At 42.7% G+C, this 9,318-nt stretch overlaps 1 protein-coding gene across 1 annotated transcript in view; it reads left to right on the top strand.

The window, feature by feature from the left end:
* The window catches only part of TRPC5 (transient receptor potential cation channel, subfamily C, member 5), a 325,159-nt gene that overhangs the window by 79,959 nt on the left and 235,882 nt on the right, over nt 1-9,318 (top strand). The gene's annotated exons all lie outside the window — the stretch shown is intronic.

A 9,318-nucleotide genomic window follows, 5' to 3' on the forward strand; every position in this document is an offset into this window, starting at 1 on the left:
GCCAGGATGGTCTCGATCTCCTGACCTCATGATACACCCGCCTCGGCCTCCCAAAGTGCTGGGATTACAAGCATGAGCCACTGCACCCGGCCATCACCTTCTCCATTTCTAAAATACAATAGGGTTCATGCAAAAGGAGGTGATTTCTGCATGAGGCTCTATTGATCTTTTATCTCTCATCAAGGACCTAGCAGCTTGGGGATCAGGGAAGAAGTTGGCCAAGGCCACTCACATCTTCCAGCAAGGCACTCATCTCCTCACTTATGTCCAACCCCGGCTCTTCTCACCAGAGGAACTAATCCATGAGCATGTGTTTGGTGGGTTTCACCATGGATGGAGTGGAGGGCTACTTTCTTTGTAGGGTGCTGTGGAGAGTATAGCTGGACACTTCACAAGACAGAAGACAAACAGGGAATGGCAAGTAGGATGTACGGTGGCTATTTGATGAAATTCCTCTCCCCTTAACTCCCCCTACCACCCATATGGTTAGTCCATAATTGGTAAACTCCGCCATTCTGGTCCTTTAATATGGAACTACCCTACCACTGGTCCACAAGCAGACTTGCCAGGCTGCGCTGGGACTAAAACCTCCCTGATTCTTCTGGGTCCAATCAGTCCCTTTGTCAGAATGACCTGGATGGAGAGCAAGGGCATCTGCTTTGGAGCCATTTAAAGGCTCCTAGAGTACCTCTGTGTCCTAAGGGGCGGATTAGAAAGAACAGGGCCAAGGAAGTGCTGAGAACATAGGGGAGACTAGAAGTCAAGGTAATGAATGACTCTGTTATGCTGGCCTACCACAGTGTACCTGGAATGATCTTCAGGATCTGCACAAACCCTTAGGTGTGGAGGGAGGGAGAATTGATTATCGTGCGCTCCCTAACTGAAGCCCATGTAGGAACTCCCTTTATAGTCCAAAGAAAGCATATTGGAGGAAAACTTACTTGGCCTGGCTCTGGCTCCCTGAAACAAACTAAATAAATCTCTTAAATCTCTCTTCTCACAGGGAGGAAACAAAACATAGTTTCATGGCAAAGCAAGAGACCATGTCACTTAAGGGACAGTATCCCATGTGAAATAATAATATCCATACTCATCTAAACACCAAGTATGCAGATGGAACTGAGTAGGTTTCCAAAGCAAATTTATCAGTTTCTCCTTCAGATTAGCTCCCCTTCCAATCCTTCCATTCAGTCATCTAGACGCAATCTCAGAGTTTTCACTGAAGATGGGAGGTGAAAGAGAAAGAAACGTTCATCAAAACCTATGGATTCTACTTTTCTATCCTATTATTCCTAGCCTCACCACCACCACCCCAGTTCTAGACCTTATCTATGCCACTCCGCCCCTACTCCACCCCACCTCCCTATACTGGATACCTTCTTGACTGCCTTCCTATCTTCAGGACTAGCTTCATAGTCATGCTATCTGAGCAGGCTCATAGGTACTCACACTTGGTTTAATGCTCTGCTGTTAACATCTTGAAAGTCTTAATACGTTTTTTTAACAAGGAGCCCTGCAATTTCATTTTGCATTGGGCCCTGCAAATTATGTAGCCACTCCTGCCTGTTTCTCCCCATCTGGACCCATCTTACACATAACGTTTATTGCCAGAGTTTGTTTGCTAATGCCAATAATAATGCCCTAATGCATCTAATGGCTCTCCGATGCCTCCAGAATCAAACCCAAACCTCGCAGCCTGGTCTTCAAGGCCGTCTGTTACCTGGCCTCTGTCTAATTTTCCATATATCCCATATAAATTCTACTCATTCCAGAATGGAGGATGGTTTACTATTAACAACTTCAGCAGAATGATTAACAGCTCACACTGTGGAGTCAGACTCAGTTTAGGGACCTGGTTCTACACCTGTTAGCTGCATGGCTTTGGGAAAATTCCTTAGCCTCTCTGAACCTCAGTTTCCTCATCTGTAAAAAGGAGATACCAACAGTACCTGTCTCATAAGGCCAGTATAAGAATTACATGATATAATCAATAGAAATAAGTCTCTAAGCATAGTGTCTGGCTGGCCCCTAGTAAACACTAAATAAGCATTAGCTACTAATATTGTTATTTGTTGTAATTGTTACAAAGCTGAGTCGTTCTAAAAGTCACTATGCCTAATGCCTATCTAATTGGCCATATTGCTGGCTGGATTTCAGGTAACTCACAGTGACCTGCCATGTCGCTCTACTTCCCTTTTATAATACCTCTCAACCACCATCCTCTGGATGGAGATGATTATAATTTGCATGCTGTTGAGCTGTGTTCACCACCTCCCTCTTTTTGCTCTCCGCTAGTGTGGGAGCAACTTGATAGGCCAGCAGAAGCTGCAGAGGCAGACATGGAGGGGAAGCAGCACATTTGCCAACTTGGGTTTCAGAGGGAAGCAGCTCTGGGAACTGACATTCAGGCTTTGACCCACCCCCCCGCCGCCTTCCCCCTGCCAAGTTCTGTCCATTCTCCTGGGAACCCATGGTCGGTCTTGGGGGATATATAGAGATTTTGGATGAGCTTTGTCCAGGCATCTGCGTGAAACAGCTCTGGGATAGTTCCCTCTATCATATCAGGTCAATTTCAAATTTGCAGCCAAGGTTCATCCTGAGCTGCTGAAGTAATTCACAAGGTAGTCACAGAAGTGGCTCACCCTATATAAAGACTAAGGATCCCAGCTTAAGCTTTTTGCATGGGTCCTTTGCTATACCCCAGCTGTGGTGAGCAGAACAGCTCCCAGCAAGGTCACTTCCAGTTCCTTCCCATCCATTTACAGATGTGCTTTGTACTTCTGTTAGAACAGGGATCCTCAACTCTGGCTGCACTTTAGATTCACCTGCAGAACTTCTGAAACATACCAATGTTGGGCCACCCCTAAGACCAATTAAATCTGAATGTCTGGGAGAGGGACCCTGAAGTTGGTAAGATTCTTCTTGTTGTTGTCATTGTTTTTAATTAATTAATTTATTTATTTTTTAGTGTTAGGTTCAGGTTCAGGGGTACTTGTACAGGTTTGTTACATAGGTAAACTTGTGTCACAGGGATTTGTTATACAGATTATTTCATCACCCAGGTATTAAGCCTAGTACCCATTATTTTTCCTGATCTTCTCCCTCCCTACCTCCACCCTCCAAAAGGCCCCAGTATATGTTGTTCCCCTCTATGTGTCCATGTGTTCTCATCATTTAGCTCCCACTCATAAGTGAAAACATGTGGTATCTGGTTTTCTGTTCCTGTGTCAGTCTGCTAAGGATAATGGCTTCTAGCTCCATCCATGTCCCTGGAAAGGACATGATCTCATTCCTTTTTTATGACTGCTGGGTATATACCCAAAGAAATGGAAATCGTTCTATCATAAAGACACATGCATGTGGATGTTCATTGTAGTAAAATTCACGATAGCAATGACATGGAGCTGGTAACATTGACAAACTCCTAAAGTGATTCTAATGTGTGGCCAGGACAGAGAACAAGATTAGATGAGAAATGTAGCTTCATAACCAATTTCCTGGTGTCCATGTCGTTCTCCTCCTTGAACCTATCTATGTCACTTCTTACTTGAAATACAAAGTTCAAGAAACCCCCAATATGACCCTGTTTATTTTTTGCTATCCCTACCCATGCACTCTACCCTATAGCCACACCTGGTTCTTTCCCAGTCCACAGACACAACACCTATATTAGTCTCATTGAAATGTTGCTCACACTGTTTCCCTGACCTAGGATATCCCCACTACTTTTCCAAAAGCGGTGGTTTTCAAATGTGAGTGTGCCTCAGAATTTCCTGGAGGGCTTGCTGAAATACAACTTGCTAAGATCCACCTCAGAGTGTCTGATTTAGAAGGTCTAATATGGACCTGAGATTTGACCTGCTAACAAATTCTCAAGTCATGTTGATGCTGCTGGGCAAAATATCACATTGTGCTGCTCTCTCCTCAAGTTTCCAAATGGCCTCTTTCAAATTGATAGTGAGGTTCCAGGAAGAAATCACCCTAGTTGGATCTGCCCTTGGCAAACTTTAGGGGAGAACAGGATTGCCTTCAGCATCCTTCTATCTCACTTTATTACCTCCTAATTGCCACCCTCCTACTTCCAAGCACTCAAGGTTTTTATACTGGTTACTACTTGCTCAAAATGCTCCACAGCAAAGGTTCTTGTGTTCCAGCCAGACTCTTATGCCCTCCGGTCTCCATACTCTGCTAAGATGTTCTATTGATAATATAACAACAGAACATACAGAAAAGTCTGTGGTTAATTAAGCGCAACATGGACTCTGGGGTCAAACAGGTCTGGTGGACTTGTGGATCCACCACTTCTCCGCTGTATAGCACTGCAAAATCACTAAGCTTCTCTGAGGCTACATTTCTTTATCTGTAATATGAGGATATCATGCATACCTTGCAGGGTAAGTATGAGGAATAAAATAAAATAATGTATGTAAAGAATAAACCTGACATATGTTAAGCATTCAATAAATAGTTGCTATTACAAATGCATTAAAACTTTACTATTAGTAACTGGTGGGAGATTGCCTAGGTAGCCCTTGCGTTTTAACAGCAACCTTGTTAGTGAGGATCTCTGGGGAAACCCTCCATTTTTGCACTGTTGCCAGAATGATCTTTTCAGAATATAAATTGAATCACTTTGTCCCTCTGTTTACATTTTTTCTCATTGCTTCCCTCTTGCTTGTAGAATAAATGCCTTATATGCCCCCATATTCAGTGGTTCTTAACTAGGGAGTATTTGGAAATTTGGGGACATTTTGGTTGTCATAAATACCAAGGGGGGCAGTATTCGCATTTAGTGTGCAGGGACTGGGACACTAAACCTCCTGCAACCTTGCATATGCAAACCAGCCCTCCCCACCCCCATGAAAACCTGTCCCACCCCAAAGCCAATGGCACTTGCATTGAGAAACACCCCAGTCAAACTCTCTAGCCTCACCTCCTATCACTTCCTTGCTCTGTGTACTCCAGCCACCCTGGCCTTGTTTTTAGTCCTCCACAGCACCTTGGACATGCTGTTCTTTCTACTTGGAAAGCAGGTCTTTTCTGATGGATCGTTTAACTCCTACTGACCCTTCAAATCTCAGCTTCAGTGATACTGCTTCGTGGAGGCCGTAACTCACTCCCCGTTATTGTATATACCTCCTTAGAACTGTATTCCTTTCTTTCAGAATATTTATCTTAGTTTATAATTGTGTACTCTGTAACTTTTTTGAATTATTTGATTAATGTTTGCCTCACACATAAGACCACAGGTTCCAAGAAAGCAAGCATCACATCTGTTTTTGCTCACCATTATACACCCAGTACCTAGCCCAATGCTTGGCTAGCTGTAGGTACTCTCTCTCTGAGAAATGAATACTCACATAGGTAGCCCCTAGTCTTAATAAAGTCTTTAGGGAGAGGGGGCTGTTATTAACATGCTCTGCTCTTAGAGGTCTTAGAACAACTGGCTCCTACTGAACTCTTCGAGGTAGGAGGGGGAACTAGATAGAGTAGAAAGGTGCTTCCCTGTCATTATTCTGTTTGCATTCAAGCTTATTAGAATGCAATGGTTGGTCACAATGTTTATGTTACAGTTTCTACACATAGACATTCTGATTGATTGCTTGCTTCCAATCCTAAATATATTAAAACAAATGAAAGATTGTTTAAAGCATGTTGTCTATTTACTTTTTGATGCTTCTAAGACATGCGGGGTACCTGTCCAATCTTTGGCAAATTTGAAAAATACCCTGTCAGGAGCGTAACAGTCTTGGAATATGGTACTACATGTGATAGAGCTACTTACACCTCAACTCTCTAGTGAACTCTGCATTAAAAATCAAGACATTAGGCTGCTTCAGCTTTAAGTAGCTTGGGAGTTGGTTTGTTTGTATGTTTAATGCCATAGCCCAGGCAATAAGAAAGAATGAGAAAAAGGAAGAGCAGGAGTATGTGTTTGGTGCATAAAAGAAATGCTGATTCTAGCTGGGTGTGGTGGACCAGATCTGTAGTCCCAGCTACCCAGTAGGAGACTGAGTCTGGAGGATCACTTGAGCTCAGGAGTTTGAGACCAACCTGGGCAACATAGTGAGACCCTGTCCCCCTGCCGCAAAAAAAAAATATGCTGATTCTGTTCCAGTGTGACTAGAACCCAATAAGCAAAGGGGAAGGTAATCTAAGATGAGGTCATAGAGGTAGCTAGGACCAGGTTAGTTAAAATTTTTGTCCATTCCTGTGAGTAGGCTGGGAGCCATGGGAGGGTTTTTGAGCAGAGGAGCAGTGTGATCTAACTTATTTTTAAAACAGATCACTTTCAGTACTGTTTAAAGAAAAAATGTGTGGAGGAGGGTTGATGTGTGAGCAGGTTGCAGGGTGTAAAGGACAGAAGCAGCCAGGCCAGTTAGGATACTATTGTGATAATTCAGGTGAAAGGAGATGGAAATTATTGACCAGATGGTAGCAGAGAAGGCAGTAAAAACCGATTGGATCTTAGGTATATTTTGAAAGTAGAATGTGACGTGTGAGAGAAACAGAAATCAAGGATTCATTTTTTATTCAACAAATATTTACCAAACACCTACTATGTGCCAGGTACTGTTTTATGTGCTTAGGATATAGCAGTGAACAAGGCAAACAAAAATCTTCATCTTATTTGAGTTTACTTTTTGTTTTGTTTTGTTTTGTTTTGTTTTGTTTTGTTTTCAGTCAGAGTCTTGGTCTGTTGCCCAGGCTGGAGGGCAGTGGCAGGATCTTGGCTCACTGCAACCTCCGATTCCCAGGTTCAAGTGATTCTCATGTCTCACCCTCCCGAACAGCTGGGATTACAAGCATGCACCAACATGCCTGGCTAATTTTTTCTATTTTTAGTAGAGATGAGGTTTTGCCATGTTGGCCAGGCTGGTCTCGAACTCCTAGCCTCAAGTGATCTGCCCACCTCGGCCTCCCAAAGTGCTGAGAATACAGGCATGAGCCCCTGCACCTTGCCTGAGCTTACTTTTTAATCAATAATAGATAACATGTTCTGAGCACTTCTGGTGTTCTAAGCACTTTGCATTCTTAACTCATTTAATTCTCACTACAATCTAATAATGTATGTGTGTATGGTATTACCTCCGTTTCTCAGATGAAGAAACTAAGGCACAGAGAGGGTAATTAAGTCTCTTGAGTCTCACAGCTGATAAGTAGCAAAGCTGTGTTTCCAATCCAGCAAATTATGTTTGAGAGTGTGAGTTCAAAGCACTTCATTCTACTGCTTCCTTACCAGGTCAGTATTCCCACAACAGGAGTAAAGCTGGACCACCTGGGTGAAAACTAGGGCTGTAACTGCTAGATGACTCAAAGTTTTTTGGCCTGAAAAACTGTAAGGATGTACTTGACATTTACAAGAGCTTGATTCTGAATATAAATTGGTAGCCTGGGCACAGAAAGATTTGGGCCAGTGAGTACTCTCTAAAATGTCCAATATTATTTGACACAAAAATGTTGTGTCATAGCACCGTGTAAGTGTTAGCTCTAATTATCCACTAGAATGGTTAAGTGGCATTCAAAAGGGCAGAATTCATCAGGCTTGCTGAGACCCTGACACACTGCCAGGCAAATCAGGAGGCTTTGGTCAGTGAAATCACCCTAGGACTCTTTCATAGAAATCTGCCATCAAATGTGGTAGAAATACATGGGAACAAAAGAGATAAGGCAACCAGAGATTTGGAGATATACTGATAGAAATGGCTTGCATTTCTGTTGGATGCTTACCATGTTGTAGGCCCTATCCTAAGTAATGGCAATGTATTACATCATCTAATCTTCACAACAACCCTAGGAAGAAGATATTAGTATTTCCATGTATAAAACTGGGGGTCCGAAAGGTTTGGTGACATGCCCAGGCTCTCCTAGCTCAAATGTGGTAGTGGTGGGATGCAAACACACATCTGTTTGACTCTAAAGCCCACGCTGCTCCCCAGGAGGGTAAATTCTCCTGCTGTGCTCCCCAGTGGACCCTGTCCAGATCATCTACTTGCCTATATTTGAATTATTTCTAATACTTAAATCTGTACTTCTTTGTATATTTCTGTACATGCTTTGGTACAATCTCATTCAAACATATGTTCCATCTCTCCCATTTATTTTATAAGCTCACTGAGGTTGGGGCCCTGATTTGCTTATCTTGTTACTTTCCAGCAGTTTCAGTTATGGGAATCTGCCCACAAGTGAGTGTCTAATAAAGGTAGCTGATTGACTGTAATAAACTGTTCTAGAAATCTGCTGGTGATTCTGTATGCTTTCATCCAAGACAAGATTAATATCACAGTGGCAGGTAAAATAATAGCTGCCATTTCTTTAAGATTTAATTTGGCCTAAACATCTATACCATGCAAAGTACTTCCCATGCATTACCTCATTTAACTCTAAAAATATGAATCAGATACTTTAACTGCCTTTTAAAATTTATTATTATTATTATTATTATTTTGAGATGGAGCCTTGCTCTGTCACCCAGGCTGGAGTGCAGTGGCACAATCTCGGCTGATGTCTACCTCCATTTCCCAGGTTGAAGCAATTATCCTGCCTCAGCCGCCCAAGTAGCTGGGATTACTGGTGTGTGCCACCATGCCCGGCTAATTTTTGTATTTTTAGTAGAGATGGGATTTTGCCATGTTGGCCAGGCTGGTCTCGAACTCCCGACCTCAGGTGATCTGCCCACCTTGGCCTCTTAAAGTACTGGGATTTACAGGCATGAGCCACCACGCCCAGCCAGATACTGTAATTATAATCCCCATATTTCATGATTTAGCAGTCCCACTGCTGGGTATATACCAAAAAGAAAGGAAATCAGTATATCAAATAGATACTGCACTCCCATGTTTACTGCAGCCCCATTCACAATAGTCAAGGTATGGAATCAACCTAAGTGTTCGTCAACAGATGAATGGACAAAGAAAATATGGTACATATACACAAAGGAATACTACTCAGCCATAAAAAAGAATGAAATCCTGTCATTTCCAGCAACATGGATACAACTGAAGGGCATTATGTTAAGTGAAATAAGCCAGGCACAGAAAGACAGATATCCCATGTTCTCACTCATATGTGGGAGCAAAAAAAAAAAAAATTGATCTCATGGAGGTAGTGAGTAGAATGATGTTTCCCAGAGGCTAGAAAGGCAGAGGGGACTAGGGTGTGAGGAGAGGTTGGTGAACACGTATAAAACTACAGTTAGATAGAAGGAATAATAACTTATAGTGTTCCTGTATGTGCTCACTCATAAGTGGGAGTTGAACAATGAGAACACATGGACACAGGGAGGGGAACATCACACCCTGGGGCCTGTCGGGGAGT

The sequence above is a fragment of the Mandrillus leucophaeus genome, unplaced genomic scaffold, assembly GCF_000951045.1.
Source record: "Mandrillus leucophaeus isolate KB7577 unplaced genomic scaffold, Mleu.le_1.0 Scaffold269, whole genome shotgun sequence".
Lineage (NCBI taxonomy): Eukaryota > Metazoa > Chordata > Mammalia > Primates > Cercopithecidae > Mandrillus > Mandrillus leucophaeus.